The 23,143-nt window shown below is 38.6% G+C and overlaps 1 long non-coding RNA gene across 1 annotated transcript; it reads left to right on the plus strand.

The window, feature by feature from the left end:
* Positions 1–22,083: 22,083 nt before the first annotated feature.
* LOC129718960 (uncharacterized) lies at positions 22,084–22,642 on the plus strand. The gene is made up of 2 exons (XR_008727098.1): positions 22,084–22,221; positions 22,281–22,642. It is a non-coding gene; the product is annotated as an uncharacterized LOC129718960 (long non-coding RNA).
* The last annotated feature ends 501 nt before the right edge of the window (positions 22,643–23,143 follow it).

Here is a 23,143-nt window from a genome sequence, read left to right on the forward strand (position 1 = left end):
TGAGCTCAATTTGGGATCATTTTCTATTTTGGCGTTTTCTGGCCTTAGGAAGCACTTTTCAGCGATTCTGAGCTCAATTTGGGATCATTTTCTATTTTGGCGTTTTCTAGCCTTAGGAAGCACTTTTCAGCGATTCTGAGCTTAATTTGGGATCATTTTCTATTTTGGCGTTTTCTAGCCTTAGGAAGCTTTTTTCGGTGATTCTGAGCTCAATTTTGGATCATTTTCTATTTTGGCGTTTTCTGGCCTTAGGAAGCACTTTTCGGCGATTCTGAGCTCAATTTGGGATCATTTTCTATTTTGGCGTTTTCTGGCCTTAGGAAGCACTTTTCGGCGATTCTGAGCTCAATTTGGGATCATTTTCTATTTTGGCGTTTTCTGGCCTTAGGAAGCACTTTTCGGCGATTTTGAGCTCAATTTGGGATCATTTTCTATTTTGGCCTTTTCTGGCCTTAGGAAGCTTTTTTCGGCGATTCTGAGTTCAGTAATGTATGTGCAAACTGAATTTCGAAAAACTGAAACTGAATTTGAAGCAATGTAACAAACAACCTTATGTAGTTCTCCGTCAACCCTGCAGTCGTGGTTTTGCATACAACCCTTGTGATTTTTTTGTCTCTTAATTGTTTATTTGGCCTAGCTTTGAGTATACTTTCAGATGTACCGATAAAAAATAGTGGTTTGTTCAACAAAAGTGGAAATCAATACCAAGTCGAATTGTCACATTAGGCAAAGTAACCGCAAGTCAGTCCCAGAAGAAAAATAACCCGATTAGTCTCGATTTTCAAAAAAATAACATGCATAATACAACAGTAAAATGAATGGGAGTAAAAAAGAGTTCGATACGACCGTTTAGATGAATATAAGTAACCTAGTAATAATTATCAATTATTGGGATTATTTTTTAGTTTGAATTGGTGATGAATTTATGTGGAGCGATTTTCTGCTAGTACGAATCCAAGTCAATTTTTTTCTTGGTTCGTTTCTTCATAGATCTATCCGCAAAATCTTGAGTATCGAAAAAACTTCCATCAGAATCCAGGGAATCGTTCCAAGAAATCTCCAAAGGTGATGCTCGAACCTCAAATGGATTTGGATCATCTTGACATTTGTTGTCGGATGAACCAACTGCAGTCCCGGCTTCAGTTTCTTTATCCGAGTCCTCACCGGATAAGCTTTCATCGGTTCCGTACATCATGAGATTTTCCAACGTCGACATTTCTTAAAAGGTTCTCATGGACATACACTTCCTAACAGCGAAGGATTGACAGTTTTCCACGGCAACGAATAACAACACGTCAACACGCACTATAGTTTCAACATGGCAATGTGACTGACTTGCGGTTACTTTTCTCTTCGGTGTAGAATGTAACGGCAAGTCAGTCACACTCAAGGTTTTTATCATACAATCAATTATATCAATGGTTTTTACAACGTAATTAGTGCAGGCTAGTATGCAAACTATATTTTAGCATGAATATTGTCAAAATAATTCATCTTAAATAAGCGATAACTGAGCGTGAATGAAATATCTTTCGAAGCTGTTTTCTCGTTTTAACTTTTTTACAGGTGGGACTGACTTGCGGTTACCGGCAGTATAGTTCAAGAGAAACAAATCGTCTCTTGTCAGCATAATCAATACTTCAAGCAGAGCGTCTCATGCTTAGTCAATGCAAACAGATACAACCAATAGATATTGAATATTTGCCCGTCAGAGGGGTGAAAAATAGAAAAAGAGCAGTACAAAAATTTCGTTAACCACCATCTTCGCCACGTGCGTCCAAGGGGGAGAAATTTGGTCCCGATCAACAAGAGGGTTCTCACTCGAAAAGGTACAAAGATAATTAGACTTGGCTTGAAACTTCACCACCCACTCTGTTAATCTGTACCGAAGCCGGGTCGGCAGCTGGGGAAAGTGATGGATTTAATTTACGATCGGTACACAATTCTTCTTCTTCATTGTTAAATGGTTATTGACGATGGCGCACCGTTTTTCCTTTCATTCGAATGTGATTGTATTTTCGTTAGGTGTTTAGATTTATGGTTAATTTAAGAAATTGTTCAATTGGCACGTGGCGTTACATGAACTAAATTAGCTGAGTGCGAACGGCACGTGGCTTCACCGAATTACGTGAGTCAAGATTTTACGAACAAATAAACTTCTATACACATATGCTAGGATTATGTTTGTTCAACTCTGAAAGCTTCGTAACAGCAACAGTCAACGTTGAAAATGATTTTCAAGAGAGTAATTTTGCATTCAAACTGGCTTCTGCAGGATTCATAGCCCGGCAACAAACCGCAAATTAATTAAATGCAAGACATAAGACCCGCTGCTGGCAGCTGCAGCATGAGGCATCAATTTTCCATCAAGTTCCACATGAACGTGCGCGAGACGTTGGAACGATAATGAACCAGAACTCGTTACCATCCGTATTCCAGCGTACGCAGTGCGAACGCACTTTTGGCTAGGATTCCCCCAACGGAGAACCTCCGCAAGGAATCACAAAGATGGCATCGGAAAATCAATCGCTGTGGAGTTAAACCGCACGAAAGTTAAATTGTTTTCGAATCCCCACATCCGGGCAGCCAGCAGAAGATTGGGTCTTTGGCTAGCAAGCTCCATGGTCTATCGAGTAACACGCTACGGACGGAACCGGAGCGTATGCAAACCGTAAGGATAAATGTGATTCCCTCTCTGCTGTGCTACATTTATGCATATGTTCAAATTAAACTATAAGAGCAACCGAGGGCATATGACGTCCTGCATGCTGCTGGCTAAAGGCTGAGGAAATCTGACTTTTCTTTCCATCTGCGAGCAACTCGTTAACATACCCAATCCGGTCAAGCCAGCAGCAGCAGCAGCACCAGCAGAGAACGTTGGGACTTGAATGCGATGCGATGTAAACCGAAATCGAGAAATGGTATTTTCAATCAATTATTCAAAACTGATTGGCGGAGATAACTGTATGCTCCCGTATGTGGTGGTTTTGCTTGAACTTGGCTGTGTTTTAGCAGGAGGATATCATCAACTTTTGCATTGTACGTGGTTCCGGTAATGATTTAATACTGGCTCCTTTACTGGCGTTTAAACTGAGAAATGTTAAACTTTCTGGTGTTTCAGCCCTCTAGATTTTTTTTTGTATTTTAACATTTCACCAGCATTTCTACTCATTAATCGAATTTCATTTCTTCGCCTGTCGAGGTCAATTCACCAGATGCCTTCCAGTCAGGTGGCTGCCGGAGGTCCTTCTACGCATCGAAATGCACACAACGTGTCAGAGAGGCAATCAGCTGCCAATAGATAGGCGAACACAGACACAAATGGGACGAATTTATTGTTCTGATTTGCCAACCAAAAGGGAGCCTGATTCGTTCTGTCTAATTCAATTTCCTTGGCACATGGTATAGTGGCATCCTTCCAATCAACGTCCACAATGTAACACCGGAGGAGAAGAGAACTCGCGTGGAAAGCAACTTTTCTGCAAGCATCATTCGACGATCGACGGTGCGCACTCTGAAATCGAAAGTTATTTCGTGATGAAATTATTGTCTATTTCGTGAGTTGTCTGCAGAAATAGCAGATGACAATGCTTTTCAAAGAAGGATGCGTACGTATGTCTGTGTGGGCGTTATGTGGAGTTTGTGAGCTGCAGTTAACGTGCGGTTAGCGAGCCACGTATTGCAGAATGAAATTTATCACGTATTGATGCCGTCAAAGCTGGAAGCACGATAGCGAATGAAAGAACTCCGTACGTACCCTCCTTTATCGCCCGGGGGAGGGCGACAGGAGCTTCGGTTGGAATCCAGTTTTCTACACTTTACGCAGTACAGCGGCAGTTTATGAGCTTGGGCCGGATCGCTATAAATCATTATTCTTGACCGCTGGAGTCCGCGTGCCCCGACGAGAGAATAAGCTTTTCCATGTCGTTGATTTGCTCCATATATTCAGTGGGTGTCGCTTCCACCCTCCCGATGCGAGTTGCAGAAGGCCACCCCGCGAGGCAGTATTTCCCAGATTTGGCGATAAACTTGGCTATATAATTCAACATTGGTGAATTTTACTTTGGTTACCCGTGGCGCGTAAGAACACAAGGGGCATCATAAATATTCGTTGCTTTCTCAGTCGAGTTTCAATTTCTCCTTTGAATAGCTTTAATAAAAGATGGTAATACATTCGAGAACAAACATAATCCAGACCGTTCGTTTAAAGTTGCAAATTGAATCAAAAAAAAAAAAAAAAATTGTAGGAGGGTGGTGTTCAAGACACGACCGCATAGTTGACGTAGGACTACAAGAATTTTATATATATATATATATATATATATATATATATATATATATATATATATATATATATATTTTTTTTTTTTTTTTTTTTTTTTTTTTTTGAAGCTATGTTTGATTTGAGCTCGTTTTTAACCAATTTAAGCCCAACATCTTCCAAAATTAGTTTTTTTCCTGCAGTTACAAGCTCGTGGAAAAAATATCGATAACGAATTACAGTTTCAGTAGAAAATGTACATTCACAGAAAATTTGAAATTGACATAGAATTTTATGAACATGTTAACATTCAATTCAGCTCAATTTAAACATTTGATCAGTATACAGAATCAATCAGAAAAGATTTTATCAGTTCAAGATACCAAAGAAAAACGAAGATACCATATTTGAAAGTCATTATGTCTGTTATCTTAAATAAACTGAGCTAGAGTGATGCACAACATTAGCCTCAGCAATTAATGTTTGCATAGCGTTGTTCAATTACAAGTAAGGTTATGGAAAGTAATATTTTCTTGCAAATGCTAATTTAAAAAAAATTCAATTGAAAAATACAAATACTAATGTCGGAACTCTTATATCAAGATGAAATGAATTTGGTTTTCCTCTAAACCGCCACCGCGGGATGCAACTAGTATTGTCATATTGGACTTTATTCATTTGGCTAGTAAAATATAATCATCAGAACACCTCGTTCAACTACCTATTCAAAGATCTGTACGGAGCATTTTGGTTTTCTATTGTCTTTTAAATACTCTATATTCAGTTATTTGAATAAATCTGAAAAAAGCAGAGCGTAGAGTTCAAAAATAAACAACGCATTATGTTGTTCCCGGCGGTGCAGCGTATTTTACGGCACCCGAAAAATCATATTGACTTCTGATGTTTGCTGCTATACGAAACAATAAGAAGAAGAAGACAATTCAAACGGCAATTCTATTGTGTTCCACGCCCTACTGTGCGTCAACAGCGGCATTGTCTGCACAAAAATGAATATCGAGTTCTTTTGCACTGATAGACGACGAGTAACTCACGCTCTGTTCATACATTGCTCGGTGCAGTACTGTTGCCTGTGCCATCATATTCTCCTTCAAGACATCAGTTTTTTTAACATTAACATATTTATTAACAACAGAACGTAAAACTGTCTGATAGTGGAGGTGGTTACGAACTTTCCAAAAAAGCTTCACCTTCAAGACATCAAAATAGTCTAGGCTCATGGAAGCTAACATTAGTTGACCTATTGGGACGGGGAGATTCTGTCAAATTTTTTTTTGGCCACTGCTAGACAGGATATCCCAGCAGGCAGTTGGTGTCTATTCATGAAGTCTGTGCCAGGCGTGCTCGCATATGATTGGTGCATTGTTGGTGAAAATTCGACCTTGAAACTTTTATTCGATTTTCACTGTTTAACAATGAAGTGATGATGAAAATTGAAGAATCGCAAAATTGTCCATCATTTTATCAATCCAACGATATATTGATTATTGTGATCCATCATGTGGTTACATCAGTATAACCGTTTTCGCGGAATGTATCTCGATATAGTGCGGTTAGACGTAGTCCTACGTCAAAAAGTTAGTTCAATCATGTCACTTATTAAACTAGTATTTACTAACAGTTCTATTTTTCCCAGATGACGCTATCTGCTTTCGCTGCAAGCTGACACATGGTAAATTTTCCCCCTAAGTCAGCGAAAGCGAAAACCTAAGACACGGCGGAACTGCCACTAACATTCGCTTTGTGCTGTAATAGTAACATTGTACGGTTATATCCACCGAGAAGCGGTCGGATATTTGCGGATTGAGATCACGTCCGCGAAACATTACAGCTCCGGAGGTTCCGATGCTGCTCAGCACACTGGTCTAATTTTATCTCTCCGAAGACAACCGACGTGTCGAAAGGAAGCTCCTTTGACGTCTCAATAAAAGTCTGTGCAACCTCCTGCTTTTCGTCCTTCTTGCTTCCATCGATGGCTTAGTTTTGGGCAGTTGATTTTCACCCGTTCGGGCTAGGGATGAAAAATAAATATGACGAAACGCTGAAGCAACACGTAATTTATTGTCAGTCCATAAATCAAGTTTTTCCCCTGCTTTCTTTTTGGGTAATATTACAACCTAGCCTGAGCAGGATATTAGATTGCTTACAGTTTTGGTTCGTGGATTTTTCCTGGGTTCATTTTTCTTACCAAAGAAAATCACAATTCAATCCATCTAGTGGTAATAAGAGCTTCTGCTGTGGAGTCAAATAAGTTCACTAAATTATGTTTCGAAACATTCGGCGATGAATAAACTAAACTAGTCAACATGTTCGAAGCATCTAACTAATCCAGACCGTCGACCAACGAAGGGTTAAGAGACGAACTTCACCTCCATCGTCTGCAGCTTCAAGGCCAGGTTACTCACACGTGCAGGTTCTAGTTTCATTGGTCAACGAAGTGAAACTGAGGCACGACTTTCGGAATTCCGAATGCAAAGGCATAGTTAATCTTATAGATCTTTGCTAGGGATTTGTAATACACAAGTCCCCGTACATGCGGAGAAAATAAAGGTCGCCCGGAATCCTGTCTGTTGCTAGACTGATTTGATTAAACAAACTCAATCCTTTTTCAAGATTTTAATTCTTGGCTTTGTTCATGTCACGTATAGTTACAAAGAAGGGAAAACTTTATCGTTATTTTCTTCGTTCTTTATCGTTCTTTATCTTTCTTCGTTCTTTATCGTATTTGTTGCCTACTTATTTCGCTGCCATGCAGCCGTCGTTGTTTATCCCACGGGAAACAAGGTGTCCAGAATCAGCACTTTGTCCCAGCTAAGGAAAGTATACTATTTCAGACTATGCAACGATAGTTTGCATCGCATGTCTGTCTGTCAGGGGGAATGGATTTTGGTGTCTATATTTGATTGTAAGTAAGAGGTACGGCTCGATTGATCTCAAATTTTGTATGGGAACTTTTCGCGAGATGACGAAGCTTTTGAGCCCTACCGCTGAACAAAATTTGAAAAGCCGATATACATTGGCGGCCTCCTGTTTATGTCATGCGATAAAAACTAGTCGAATGTTGTTCTCTAATAGACCGTTGACTGAACTACACAACGCTTTATTTGAACAGTCTATATTAGAGAGCATTTATCACCTCCAGGAATCCATTTTTTTCTCAATGTTGCCACTTCAACTCTCACTTTACACTGTAGCTCCTCACAAAGCTGCTGGAAAGGACGGCCTCCCAGCCGAACTTTTCAAAACTGGGAGTGAGCAGCTGTTGCGTGCTATCCATCGGCTCGTTCCAAAAGTTTGGGCCGAAGACAAACTACCATAGGACTGGTTGGACGGACTCATTTGCCTAGTCTACAAAAAGGCCCATCTACTCGACTGCAATAACTATTGAGGTATGAAACTCTTCAATTCTGCGTATAATATTCTGACTGAGGCCGTTGCAGGAAGCCATTGCACAGTGAGGAAAATGGGCGTAGCCAGAATTTCAAATAGGGGGGGGGGAGGCAAGCTCTTCAAAATTTCAGAAGTAAAAAAATGGTACACTAAGGTCGCTTTTTACGCGGCGTTTTTCACGAGGATTCTGGAATTTACGCGGCTTTTTACGCGGCACGTATCCCAGCGTAAAACCGACAGTAGTGTGTTTTGAAAAATAGAAATAAATACTAGTGTTTAGTGATTGTTACATCAAGGCAACCAGTTGTCCTTGACATCAGAGTGGAAAATTTGATTATTCTTTGTCCAACCGTGAATATAAATAGATGTTTTTTACTAAAAACTCTTAAGTTCATTCATACCTTCGGACATATTATTTTGGCAACGAGGATCTCAAGAATCCACGAACATGGCAGAAGATAGAGTTGATCAGCAGCTGCAACTGGGAATTCAAGATATGATTCACAAGATGACCCAAGTTTTACAGCGGATAGCGGTCCAGCAGCAGCAATGTCAGTATCAAACCCCGGAGCAGATTTTGGAGTCCCTCTTTTCGAACATCATCGAGTTTGTCTTCTACGAAGAAAACGGAGTTACGTTCGGACGTTGTTGTTTAACCGCTACCAGGACCTCTTCGAGAACGATGCAGGCCAGCTGAATAATGTGGCGAAGGTACGTTTACTTCTCCGGAAGCTGGACACCCATTCGCACAGCCGCTATCTCAACTACATCCTGTCAAAGTTTCCCATGGACGTGAAGATTGAAGACACAGTCAAGATTCTCAATAAAATCTTCGGGCATCAAACGTCAAACGTCCCGGAAGCGGTTCATGTGTCTTTTCAAGATTGTTGTTGCCCATCTGCCGATGAACACTCAGCAAGCAGAGAGCACTCAACCGCTGTTCAAGTATTGTTGACCTCAGCCAGGTTTTCACCCGACGTAATGTGCTGAACGAGCGTTCAATCGTGCATGTTTCCATGGTAGAGCAAGTGCAATTTTAACTGCTTTCTCAGTCGCAGGGAAGAAAAAAAGGGTTTTAGCTAGCAGATCTATAAGATCTAACTCTTCCAAGTTCTTACGGTCTGCTCTCATACTGCTGCAATGTTAATACAAAGCTTCCACCTCTCCAACAAAATTGTCAACTTCATAAAAAATTACGAAATTTTCGGTTTTGCGCTTGAACTCTTCCAACTACATGCGTATTACGTTAGCGAGATGCAGCAAGGACAACGCGTAGGCAAGTGCACTATCTTCATCGAACCGTGTTTCCAGTGAGGTTACAATAGAATCAAGGTAAGGAATTGTCACAGCTCGGTTCCAATACTCCAAGCCAGTTGATGCAGGTGGATTTGCCTGGTACTTTTGCCGCTGCAATATCCTTGGTGGATCAACTGGAAAACCTGTGCAATTACACGCAACATAGCGCAAGCATTTCAATCAATTATTTTTGATCTGGCTGATACTTTACACAGGTGTTTCTATGGGCTAAAGATGTCGTTTTGTGCTATTAGAGTTATTGAAAACAAAATTTTGCACCAATGTCAACATTTAGGGGGGGGGGGGGCAACGGCCCCCCTTGCCCCCCTCTGGCTACGCCTATGGTGGGGAATCGCTGGCCATCAGCCAAAAAAATTTTTTTTCGTTAGCTATTTCATTATATTTTTTCTTTATTGCTATAACATTCAAGTGTCTAAATCCAAAATTTGGGCGCAATATCATGAAATCTGAATTTTTTATGACTTCTCTAAGCTTGGCTAACTGACGTTATTTTTGCCTTTTTTTTTTGAAAAAAAGTACCTTACTTTGAAACGCTCTGTAGCTTCAGTGATAGCTTGAATTTTTTTGACGTCAAAGGAAAAGTTGTTGTAAATATTGTGCAAAACAAATCCTTATCATTAGATATTGTAAAATTTGGTTATAGTAGGCCTGACACTAAAAAAATAAAAAATCGTGATTTTTTGTAGAAAAGTAGCTTAAAAATTTAGTTGCCGCAGTTTCCCACGGTTGTGACTAAATTCAAAACTTAGGTAAAAACGTAAGCTTTCAAATGCATACTGTCCGCTGTAGCGCAAAACTGCGCAAACTGTCAGTTTAGTGAAAAAAGCGACAGCAGATTTTTTTAGTTTTTATTTTTGAAGTTGAAATTTCATCCAGTGTTAATTTTAATCATAACCATGATGCCCCATTAATGAAAATTTATGATATCGTACTCAATCCGTAAGGATAAAATATAAATTCGAACAAAAATCACAAAATTTATCAATGAAAAGTTATTAAATAAGTGTTAAACAAGAAAACAGTAAACAAATCTTTATGAAATGTTAATTATGTCAAACTTTATCACTTTCTGCAAATTTAAAACAATATTAAAAACATTCAGCCCTTTTCAATTTATGATCATGAAATTCGCTAAACTGATTGAAGTGTCAAATACTAGCAGCAAATTCATACTATCAAACTCCGGCTAACAATAGCCCGTTTGAAGATTGCTTTTGCTTCGCACTCGTTTTCATGCAAAAGTAAAGCACACATTTTGCTTTATGAGAAAAAAACAAAGAACAGTCGTCGCCCTTCGCATCTTTTCGTATTCATTTAGAACGTTGTGTCATTCCAGTATCTTGGTTTTCAAATTCATAAATTCGTTGAATTTTATTATGGAGCCTTCAACTTCAGCGGTACCATCTAATTCAATGTCTAGTAAGTTGTCAATTAATGGTATTATACATGTATTTGAATGTCCTCTTTCAACCATAGAAGCCGGATTAGGAAGATAACATACAATGAAACAATGAAAAATCGAAAATCACTAGAAGAAATGAAAATTGCAGGGAAAGACATTTTTCCTGCTGATAAGTATTATGAACTTCAAATTTTCTGGAAACAATTCCACACAAGATTTAAGCGATCACAGTGGAAGATGATGATGACTTTTTCAATTTGTAATTAGTTTGTATTACTTATGTTGTTTGGTTTATTTAAAAAATAATTATATATTTAGGCAAAATTTGTATAGTTCGAGGAGTCATTCATAAATTACGTATTTTCTTTCCTATGGGGAGGAAGCCCGGTGGCACTACTTGTGGTCAAAGATCATATAATTCTATAAAAAAGGAAAAAAGTGCCAAAAAATATTAAAAATTTGATTCCGTGCTTTATGGACGGCCTCAAACAAAAAATGGATGTCAAATTTGTGTTCAGCGCCCCAAAATTATGTAAACACCAAGTTTTTGTCGCATTTATCGACACTTTTTTTGCTTGGCCAGCCTTTGTATGGAGTCGCCCCATTGTGCATTGTTGGAGTTGGTTTCCGGGAAGGGAGATCTACAACGGACCAAATGTTCACCTTGTGTCAAATCCTTGAAAAGTTCAGAGAAGTATTCTTCAAGGCGGCATACGATTCAGTTAAGCGTAACGAGTTATGGCAGATTATGCTTGAACACGGTTTCCCAACTAAACTGATTAAGCTGATTCGTGCTACACGCTATGTGTAAACAAAGTGTTTATACAAAGTGAATGTACCTAAAATGTTTCTTCGTAGGATCATAGTTTCAGGTCTCTAGTTTCAAAATAAGAACACCCGAAAATATTTCATCGGTGAAAATTTGTTTTTCCCTCGATTTTTCATTTTATATATTATTTTATATTATATAACAAAATTACACATTCTTATTTAAAAAAAAATCTAGGAACAAGGTATCCATAATCTGAAAACAACGTTTTTTCCGCTTAAAATTACTGAAATTTTTGTATAAAAACATCCTTTTTACGGTAATCCAGATTAAAATCAGACCAAAAACACTTCTTATGTTATGTTTTTTCTTCATCTTTTTCGGCTCAATATTGAAAACCAAGTCTCCCAATACGCGTAACCGCTATTTGGTGTATGTAGTAGTTGGCTTTGGTAATAAAATTTTATGAAGTATTTTTATCATCACAGTAGGCGTGTATTTGTATTATTACATTTAAAAAAGATTATTCATAATGTGGTAAATAGTAAGTCCTTTACAGATATGTAGCTTGCAGTAAAAACCAGTGCTGAGAAAAATCACCGCCCAGAAACTCAAACAGACTGAGATCAAGCCAACCTCAGCGTCAAATATCTTTTCTATGCACAAACATGAACTGTAGCTAGACAACGGTCGCTAGACAGATCGAAATGTTGATTTTCGATGAACACGTTTGTTGGTATTCATTCCTCAGTCAACGTTCACATTCGTTTACATGTTGTCAAAGTTGAAATTCATTATCATCATCACGGAAATGAGAACGAATATCAGTGTCAGTAACTTGTACTGAATATTTGTATTACGTTGAGCTCAGATGCAATATTCAATATTAAATTTCTGGGATTCGACAAGCAACCGACTGACCTAGATCAGTTCATACGTAATTACAGCAGCCATCATAGTATATTATTCATTAAATTTATTTAAGTTATAACGTTTAATACGTTCATTCTTATAAATGATATTTCTCATAAATAAGTTCAATCATAATAACAAACTTATTATTTGAATTCATGAACAATTGATCAGCTAAAGCGACCTGTCTATTGGTGATGATTCTTGGTTTCTTCTGTGTAATTTAATCATCTTTGAATAAACCATGCTCATACGCTTCAAAAGAATGACTAGTACGGATATGCCGAATGATATTCCCGACGTCTAAAACGACTTAGGAATGTTTGCATTCGCTCCCAACATCAATTTGACATCGCCCACGTGCAATCAGCGGTAAAGCAACTTCCTGTAGCGTACGCTTCCCTAAAAGAAGGTTTAGAAGGTTTTTAATGTTGAAGCACTTTTCACAACGTTGAAAACATATGGACGATAACCATACCTGCACAAAGCTTTCTAGTTTTGATAATATCGTTATCACGAGAAGAGCTTCCAGTTGGTATTGCTATCCATTTCAGATTATTTTAGAAATAAAAAAATGTAACTGCACTTCAAAAAATATCAGTACCTCAAATTGAAATTGATTTTTTTGCCTTTGAGTTTCATTTTCACGGTTGCTATTTTTGAATTGAAGGATGAACCAATCCGAATATCTGCTGTTTCGTTCTTGTTGGGTTGTATATTCATTTTGAGACGTCAAGTAACGATGAACACTTTTGTTTACATCGCATATCGGATAGTGAAACCGATTGTCATGGTAATATGTATCACCTACACGACGAAAAAGCGTAGTTTCAATGTTGTGAAACTCATTTGATAATTTTAACCACTGGTAAAAACACTATTTACACAACTAGATCAGTTTTATCCTTAAAAGCATCAATTAGTAATAACTCAAACATAAAATGATAGAAGCTGAAATCTCTGAACTAACAAAAAAAAAATGAACTTTAAAATTAACTACTGTTGTATGCTGAAACAGTAGCACATATTTTAAGAATGTAGTTCAAATGGTTTTAATTGCATTTCATAAATTTCCTTGTGAAAAGTAGTAGTTTGTTCTGAATAATTCGCAAGGCTTTTATTTGATCATTTGCTAATCTCCGGCACATGAAATTTCGGGAGGCAAAATTTTGGTGTCGGAGGTAACCCTGCGATAATCTAACCATTACAGAAAGTTTCGATAACTTCTGGATAATAGCTCAATAGAGCTTCACATAAGCATGTATCAACGACACGTTGTAGACTGTCAAGTAGCACAAAGTATTAGTCTGCATGTCCTCAAAGCAAAATATCCCTTTTACCAAGCAGATATCGGTAATGATGCCAGCAAAACCGAACTGGAAATGGTGAGTTTAACGCGCTTAAGATGTTTGGCATTTCTGAAGCACAAGACGCACACTTTTTCGCGATTCTCTTCGTGACCATGCATTTTGAGTATTGCTATAACTGAGTCAAAAGCCTAATATGAAGATAAAAATTTATTTTTCAGATTGTTTCATCACCATGACAACTGCTAAGCACACTAAATAACATTTATGTGTATCGGAAGACTTTGTTTTCAATATTGAGCCTAAAAAGATGAAGAAAAAAACATAACATAAGAAGTGTTTTTGGTCTCATTTTAAGCTGGATTAACGTAGAATGGATGTTTTTATACGAAATTTTCAGTAATTTTAAGTGGAAAAAAAGGTTGTTCCCATATTTTGGATACCTTGTTTCTAGATTTTTTTAAAAATCAGAGTGTGTAATTTTGTTAAAAATGAAATGAGGAAAAAATAAATTTTCACCGATAAAACCTTTTCGGGTGTTCATTTTTTGAAACTAGAGGGCTAAAACTATAATCCTACGGAGAAACATTTTAGGTACATTTACTTTGAATAAAAATCTTCTTTAAACATAGCGTGGCTACCCTTGACGGTTTTTCATCATGCGTCAGGATAGCGAACGCGATCTCGGACCCGTTCGTGACGTTGGACGGTCTGCAGCAAGGTGACGGGCTCTCGAATCTGTTGTTTAATATTGTCTTGGAGGGTGCAGTACGGAGATCTGGCGTGCAACGGAGCCATTATTTCCAAGTCTCATATGCTCCTTGGCTTTGCGGATGATATTGATATCGTCGGTATTAACCGCAGAGCAGTGGAAGAGGCATTCGTGCCTTTTAAAAGGGAAGCAGCGAAAATTGAACTCATCATCAACTCTGCCAAAACAAAGTACATGGTGGCTGGTAGAGAGCGTGGAAGTTTGTCAAGTCTTTACGTAGGTTTACGTAGCCAGCTGAGGTCCCGCGGTATGCATGTCCGCACGAAATTTGCGCTCTATAGGACGCTGATCGTCCCGGTGGTACTCTGCGGCCACAAGTGTTGGTCGATGAAGGAGGCCGACCGGCGAGCGTAGCATCCTGCGAAAATTGGAAAATGATGTGTGGCGCAAGCACATGAACCACGAGGTGGCTACAGTAGGCTGGCCACGTGGCGCGAATGCCGGAGGAGCGACTGGCGAAGATAATATTAAGCATAGAGCCCGACAGAGGTCGGCGACTCCGTGGTAGACTCCGAGCTCGTTGGATGGAGAAGACGCCTTATCGGCAGTTGTTAGGGGCGATTGGAGAAGAATGGCCCAAGACCGAATGATGTGGAGACGTATTCTGGATTCGGCAGTGGGTCGTTAACGAACAGTCACCATAAAAGTAAGTGAGTTAGCTCCTCTCTCTCTCCTCTCTATCAATTTTGTTTTCAATTTTCTAAGTTCCACCGACTTCAATCACTTGGTATATTACAAACATGACCCTTGATATGCCCGAAATACCTCAACATTTGTAATTATTAGTGCAAAAAGACACATCAATTTCACGCATAAAAATCTCAGACCGATTTTAGGTGCGTTCGCGTAATTGGCCGTGCTGCCAAAACTCTTCATATTAATAATTTGTTTTCAATTGAATAAGGAAAGTTTTTTTAGAGTCCAAATCCCCGGGACCAAAAAAGTGTTTAACATGACACAATGTTAAACATTATAAATTTTCTTGGGAAAACATCTCATCTTAGTACAGCTCATTTTGAAATATTCAGAAGAGATTTTAGGTAACTAATTTGTTTGTCCAAAGAACTTGCATTTGAATGATGTTTTGAATAGAAATAAATACTAGTACTTAGTGATCAAGAGTAAATTTCATTTTTTTATTAACACCTAAATAAACTAAACTGTAATTTGATTTACACTAAACCTACGGTAGAAAGATAACAATCACAATGTCGTTAATTTAAAACCACCTTCCTTTTATCCTCCGCAAATCGCTCCAGCGCTAATTCAGTGAACTTTTCACTTTGTGACGAAATACTACGATTGCCGATTTTTCATGGAGACTGACGAAACTACCCATGCAGCATCAATCATAGTAACCCATGAGTCAACAGAAAAAAATTGACTCGAACTTTACCCATGACGCCGAGAATAGTAAAGCTACTCCGCTCAGAAGTATGCGCGCTCAAAGAACGTTATCTTGCCGCGCCGAAAACGGACATCGTACGGATGAGGGGTGCCGGTTATTCTTGTTCCAGTATCGCAGCGGCTGAATAAGATGGTTACGTCGATTTTTCCAGCGAATCGCGACGTGGTGGGCGAGCCGCGACCTAACTCACCCTGGATGGCAACGACTGGCAGGGCACTTCGTACTTTACTTCCCCCCATGAAAGAAGTGAGCGCTGGAGGAGTTCAGTTCACACACCAAGTTGCCATAGAAGTTGCTGCTGTGGGTGACAATCAGCGGGAAGCTTCGTACTGACCTTGAACGGAGAAAATTATAGTACGAAGTGCCTGTCGTAAAAAGCGTTCATCAAGAAATGTCGTAAGGCCGGTACTCTGGCCGGATCTTGTGTCGGCAATTTTGTTGTTGCAGTTTTTGGAGGAGATGGAGCGGCTGAAAATAGATGTGGCAGCCAGGTCGTCTAACCCCAGAGTTTCTGGGCATTCCAGAAGCGTAAGACCTATTCCAACAATTTTGTCGCGAAAATTGAGGAGGAGTTGAAAAATAACAAAGAATGAACTCAAAAACATGCCTACACGCATGTTTCCGTCCACCAATGTTCCGATCAACTCCCGAAAGGCCACTTGCAAGGGCGTGGAATTGCTTTTGCTAGTAAGTTTCTATAATTACCTTTAATGGGAAATTGATTAAAATCAATTATCTGTGTTGGTTTTTTTCTATCACCATCCGAAAAAATCTATTTTTTTAATGCAAACATTACTACTGAACGAAATTCGAAAATTTTATTTCTCTTATGGGTCATTCCATACGAAGTGTATATGCCACTTGGACACGACCATCACAGATTTGAAGTAGAATACTTCTCTCAGGAAGTTCGGCTACATAGGGATGTGAAATGAAAATCTAAAACCGAAAAAAGTGAAAAATATGTTCAATTTCAAATGCTAATAAATCGGTTAGTATTCGATGGATTTCCTTCGTTCTTGTAGCAATAGATTGGAAAATCTTCTAAGATTTTTCCCAAAAGAAAATGATTGTAATTTTATTATTCACACTATTGTACTATTGAAAATAGTTAAGCTTTGTCAAAACGAAAAATTCGACCTCTGATTGGTCGTCATATGATTGCTTCCCAAGCACGGTCGACAGAATCATATACCTTGCAATTGGAAACATGCTATTTAGTCTATATAAGAGCCTGTTTCAGCCGAAGCCGCTCATAAAAGTTCTAGACAGCGACAACAGCAGTCGTCCTTCCTTAGCAGCAGTACTAGCCCTGTGGTTGGTCACCACGTCTCAGGAGCAGCGCGGTTCTTCTCAGCGTGTATCGCCAGACTGCCATTATTCCCTCCGTGTTGGGGCAGCATGAAGATTGCCATCAGGAAATCCAATTGAAAATCAAAATGCCTTTTTCAAGGCAAATAAACAAGTCATTGAAAGTTAATAATTTTTGACAACGCAAGCAAGCATTCTGTGTTGGATCCTAGCAATTTAAATCTGTCGCACCCGTCTAATTTACTGAATGTGAATTAGCTTCCACAGTGCATGTTGTCCGTGTATCTAAATTCCCCCACTGTTAGGGCAGCTCAAAGGTTGCGTTCAGCAACCGATTTTGAACCGCAAAATACCTTTTTCAAGGCAAATAAACAAATAATTGAAGGTGTATAATTTTCTGGCATCAAAACAAGCGGACATACTGTGCGGGAAGCAATCAAATTTTGTTATAGTTGTCTAATTTTTACTTTATTTCGTAAACCCCCCACTGTAGGGGCAGCGCAAAGGCTGCGATCAGCATAACCGACCTTGAATAACAAACTGCCCTGTTAGAACGCATTCACAAAGACAGTTAGTTCGACTATGCAGAGCTGATATGAAGTTGATTCACTCAATCAGAATGAACAGAATTTCGTCGTCTCCCAGTTGCCAAGATGCAACATGATGCAACACGCAACAGCGAGCAAACGAAATCGCTTGATGTTACAAACCGCAATACCGTTAGGGGTAAAATCGTTGCGTGTGTGAGAGCACCATCGGTGTTTATTCGCTGGATACATATGCGAATTGTGGAATAATTCGTCTGAAGAACATTAGGGAATGGAAAAACTGAACTGAAAGGCGTGGCCTATTTCGTAGCACCTTTCGGCTATAAAAAAGTGTTTCTGGGAAAACTAGCTACATTCATTAGTCGTCGTCGTTGACAGCAGTAGCAGCAGATATCAGCACTTAGCAGTAACAGACAATAGCAGCGGGTTGCGCCTGTGACTGCCTTCAAATTAAACAAATCACTTGCCCTGTGGTTGGTCACCACGTCTCATGCCTCTGCCAGGCTGAACGTCAACGCGAGCGATCGGGCGAGATTTTTGCCGTACATCAACCGGCACTTCCTCTGTGCTGAGACGCGCGTCATTTTTCGTTGTTGATATTATTCCCCACATGAAACGACGCGCTTTCGTACGATAGCGGCGTTATTAGCGGTAGATGCATTTGCCAACACTAACTCCAGTAAAGACGTGTCTAATTTTCAATGTGAAAACACCTTTGTATTGTGTTGGCCGTGTGCATTAGGCCTCTCCCAGGCTAAACTCGAAAAGCGGCGCGAACCGATTCGCCCGGCCGTAGGTTAATGTACAGCCATAAGTAGAGCTGTGTAAAAGTATTCTACTTCAACCTTGCGGTCGTGGCTTTGCACACAACCCTCCTGTGATTTTTTTTGTTTAAAGTTGGGGGAATTATTCATCTACTGTCTCTTTGGAAAAATCCCAATTTTGGTGTCGATTGAAATACCCCCGCTCTCCAGGAGCCCCCTCTTTATTGCAAAGTCGCGCAATTTTGGTCAAAAATCTCTTTTTTCTTTTTCTTACAATTCATAGACGTAAGATGTCCGAAAAATACTGATAGATGATTTTTGAAGAAAATAAACCAAGGAATCCAGAAAAATATACGTTTTGATCGAAAGTGTTGCCAGATAAATTATTTTTGTATTTGAAACTAAATTAACATTTTTCGGCAAATGCAGGCATTTCTATTTTATATTTGATAATTTCATCGTGTTCCTTGGAAAATTTCACATAAGAAATGAGCCAATGTCTAGATATAACATTTTTATGAAAAAAGTTGTAAACTTCGTAATTAATTTTTTTTACAATTTATAGACGTAAGACACCCGGAAAATAGTGATAGGTGAATTTTGAAGAAAATATACCAAGGAATCCAGAAAAATTTTTGTTTTTGCCCGGAAGTGTTGCCAGATGGATTGTTTTTGTATTTATAAATGAAATTTGCATTTTTCGGCCAATGCAGCTAATTTTATTTTGAATTTGATGGTTTCATCGTGTTTCTCAGAAAATTTTACGTAAGAAGCACTTACCACTCCGTGGTAATATGAGCCAATCTTGAGATATAACATTTTTACGAAAAATTAATTACGAAATTCAGAACTATTTCCGTAAAAATGCTATATCTCGAGATTGGCTCATATTACCACGGGGTGATAAGTGTTTCTTACGTAAAATTTTCCAAGAAATACGATGAAACCGCCAAATTCGAAATAAAATTAGTTGCATTTGCGAAAAATGCAAATTCAGGTTTAAAATACAGAAATAATCTATCTGGCAACACTTCCGGTTAAAAATAATATTTTTTTGGATTCTTTGGTTTATTTTCTTCAAATTCACCTATCACTATTTTCCGGGTGTCTTACGTCTATAAATTGTAAAAAATTACGAAATTTACAACTTTTTTTCGTAAAAATGTTATATCTCGAGATTGGCTCATATTACCTCGGGATGATAGTTGTTTCTTATGTGAAATTTCCTAAGGAACACGATGAAATTATCAAATTTGGAATAAAAATGGCTGCATTTGCTGAAAAATGTAAACTTAGTTTTCAAATACAAAATTAATTTATCTGGCAACACTTTCGGTCAAAACTTATATTTTTTCTGGATTCCTTGGTTTATTTTCTTCAAAAATCATCTATCAGTATTTTTCGGACATTTTACGTCTATGAATTGTAAGAAAAAGAAAAAAGAGATTTTGAACAAAAAATGCGTGACTTTGCAATAGCCACAGAGCGGGGGGTATTACAATCGACACCAAATTTGGGATTTTTCCAAAGTGATAGTAGATGAATAATCCTCCCAACTCTGAGCAAAATCTGTGATGGTCGTGTCCAAGATTGTGCTTTTTCGTGGTCACTTCGTATGGAATGACCCTTATACATTCCATTGGCACCTAATTGTTGATGCACTGTCGATTTTGCGTAAAATTATGTTTAGGTATCAGTATAAAAGCTACGCCTTTGTACCCATTCCCTATTCCTCACTACCCACTTGAGAAAATAATGTGACTCCGGCCCTGCTTTCAAGTTCTTACGGTCTGCTCTCATGCTGCTACAATGTTGAAACCAGACTTCCACCTCTCCAACAAAATTGTCAACTTCGTAAGAAAGGACGAAAGCTTCGGTTTTGCGCTTGAACTCTTCCAACGACATGCGTATTACTTTAGCGGGATGCAGCAAGGATTTAATGAACGCATTGTACAAGTTAAAACCTTATTTCCACTAACTTTATAAAAAAAATCGATTTGCGCAATAGTAAATTTCTTTCAGTTATCGCATACATGCGACATGGTCAGACTGCATTCGATATCCACCGCACTGACTATTCTGAACTGAAGAGTTTGATGAATAATAATTTACGTAGTCCTACGTCTACCATGCGGTCGTGTCTTGGATACCATTTTCTAATTTTTTTAATAAACATTAATCATTTTAAATACAGTAATTACCATGAAAAATTTCTCTGTCTAATGTAAGGAAGAGCTCATAAAATCGTAAGTATTTGTTATAACTTATCTTGATTGCTGGTTAAGTAGAAAGCGACACAAAAACAAACACTGAAAACTGTTCTCAAAAGAACAGTTTACACGATCACTCAAAAAAGTATTAGGACGTGTTTATGGTTGGAAGTACCGTAAAAGCGGCTATCTTTGATAGCTTTTTGTAGAAGAACTTAAATATATAACGCTTTAATGGATTTTCTCTAAGTTTTCCATTTCTGGAACAAGTATTGGATATACTTGAATACATGTACAACAACAAAATCAATCCGTATTGTTTCAACTATGCTATTGGTTTTTCTTTTGTAACTAGTGACAGGTTTTTCGTTTGCGGGTAACTTTGATAATGCTGAAATAATGAAGGAAAAAATGTAAAAGGTTTCAATTAATATTCATTTTGGTATATATTCAGATAAGGTTTTATCAAAAGGCTATCCACAAGCCACGTAAAAAATTTTGGTTTAAGACTCCATCTCTCTAAAATAGTTCACATTTTTCGTTAATTAATACAAGGGGGGCTATCCACGTTCTTCGCTGTTGTATATTTTTAGTGATTTCAGTGATTTCATTTGATTATGTTTGAGGCAATCTATATGAAAGTTTTGGATATTACGTTTTTTTATGAACGATGTTTTGTAAAAAAATTGTCAGTGTTTAAAAACCCGTGTCGGTATGTTACTGTACGATGATTATGAAACCTTATTCTCGTTATACAAGTACCGGAGAGTACAAAGAATTCTCTCTACAAAAGAGCGAAGAGATCTCGCACAGACTTTTGTTTTTTGGTTTTGTATGGGGACAAGAGAGACCGAAATAATTCTTCACCACAAACATTTATGAATAGTGCAGGTGTAATAAAATTTTGAGTATAAAATGCGTCCCTTACACCGCTAGATGTCGACACTAAAAATATAAGTTATGGTCTCGTTTCTGTTTTTTTTGCGGCATATCTGTTCTGTGGTGCAGGTCATCATGCTCTATCAATGTTAGCCGCACTATCAAAGTTTGACCCGTTGACGGACAACTGCCCATATAAATTTTAAAAATTTTGTACGGATCGTGGACATTACACAGCCCCCCCCCCCCCACATGGAAAGTGGATGGCCCCATATTGGCATGGTTACTGCGAATTATACAAATCCTAACGCGTTCTTTTCCTTTCGTTATGGATTGTTGTGCATTGCACTGGAAAGGGTAATTTCTGTGCCCATAACTATGGCGTTAACTGATAATTTTTGTAAATTTGGAAAGACGTGTGGCAAATAGCCAACATATTTTTCTTATCCTGCTTGGCAGAACTTTCTCCTCCTCCCATGACATTGAATCATTGAAAACTCGAACTAAACAACACTTTGAAGTACACTTTACTGGAAGTGGCACACAGACGATGATCAATATGATTTAGCTAAATGGAGCAGCGCAATTAGGGTGCCGTTTTAAGAACATAAAAACAATAATTGAAAGATTGGTTATCCAATTACTGTCGTGAGCCTGGCCGTGCCCAATTGGCCATGCCATAGTTCGCCACCACGATAAGTGGTTTACTGTTTACAATAAGCACACAATTAACCCTCGTTAGCTGCTAATTACAGGTGTTCGTTTGGGTTCTGCTATTTAAGCACATTTTTTTTTGTTCGATAAAAACCGTTTCAAATTCGGAACTGGCCGGTAAATGATACAGAAACCTCGTTCTGCTCTGTACTGCGGCGGTGTAATTATTATGCAACTTTCGCATCGATGGCTGCTAGTGGTGCTGGCGGTCGCACATTTTATGCTGTTATCGACAACAGGTTAGTTAGATGTGTGTGTGTATGTTTGTGTGGCCACTTAGTATCATATCTAATTGCAGTAGCGTTAGCATCGCCGCTTCCAAAAGCTCAACTGGAAGAGGAGAGTGTCTGCGGCCCGCCAGGAAACGAGGTTCGTTGTTTTTGCAAGGGAGAAGGGGCCAATATGGTGTGCACAGTATTCTAGACGGAGCTAGCCTATTACTAGAACAAGATAAGTTTTGTGATTGATGGTGAAAATAGCAGTAATAAACTGTATCATACCGCGAAAATCGTTCAAACGTTAGGTTGGCGTCTTGGCGAACAGCTTTCTCTTCCAGCATTTCATTTTGTCAACCTCAACATGAGCAACTTTTTGTGCAGAAAGTGTCGAAACAATAAAGGTTCTTGACGGCAACTAATGCGGGCTTGACACGAAAATTTATATCGTTGTTTTCAATTATATGGGTGATTCTGAAAAAGTGTTTTCTGTGTACTTCGACAGGTTAAAGTTTGGTTCACAGTTTTACTTGGCCTTGATACATAGTAATGAGTTGTTATTATCATTTATATAAGTCTGTAGCGTCTGCTCCGGTCACTGAAAAACGAAAGCCCTACGAATAGAAGCATTCTGGTGAAGTTGAATTACCATAAAATTGAGTGCCTCTAACACGATTCAGAATTACCGTCTAGCATTTATTGATTGCAAATAAACGATTCAACTATGAGTAACGCATAACAATTCATGCAGATGCGCAACCTATTTAATTTACCAATTTATCGATGTCTGTCTACCACTACCACCTCCCTCGCTTGTCTCCCCTCCCATCCGGTATGATGTCATTGGCATCCCCGCTGGAGAACGCGTGCCAACCGGCAATTGAGTTCGAGAAAACAACAAATATAAAGTCTGACGAAGCAATAAACCCATAAAGACGTTCTATCC

The sequence above is a fragment of the Wyeomyia smithii genome, chromosome 1 (assembly GCF_029784165.1).
Source record: "Wyeomyia smithii strain HCP4-BCI-WySm-NY-G18 chromosome 1, ASM2978416v1, whole genome shotgun sequence".
NCBI lineage: Eukaryota > Metazoa > Arthropoda > Insecta > Diptera > Culicidae > Wyeomyia > Wyeomyia smithii.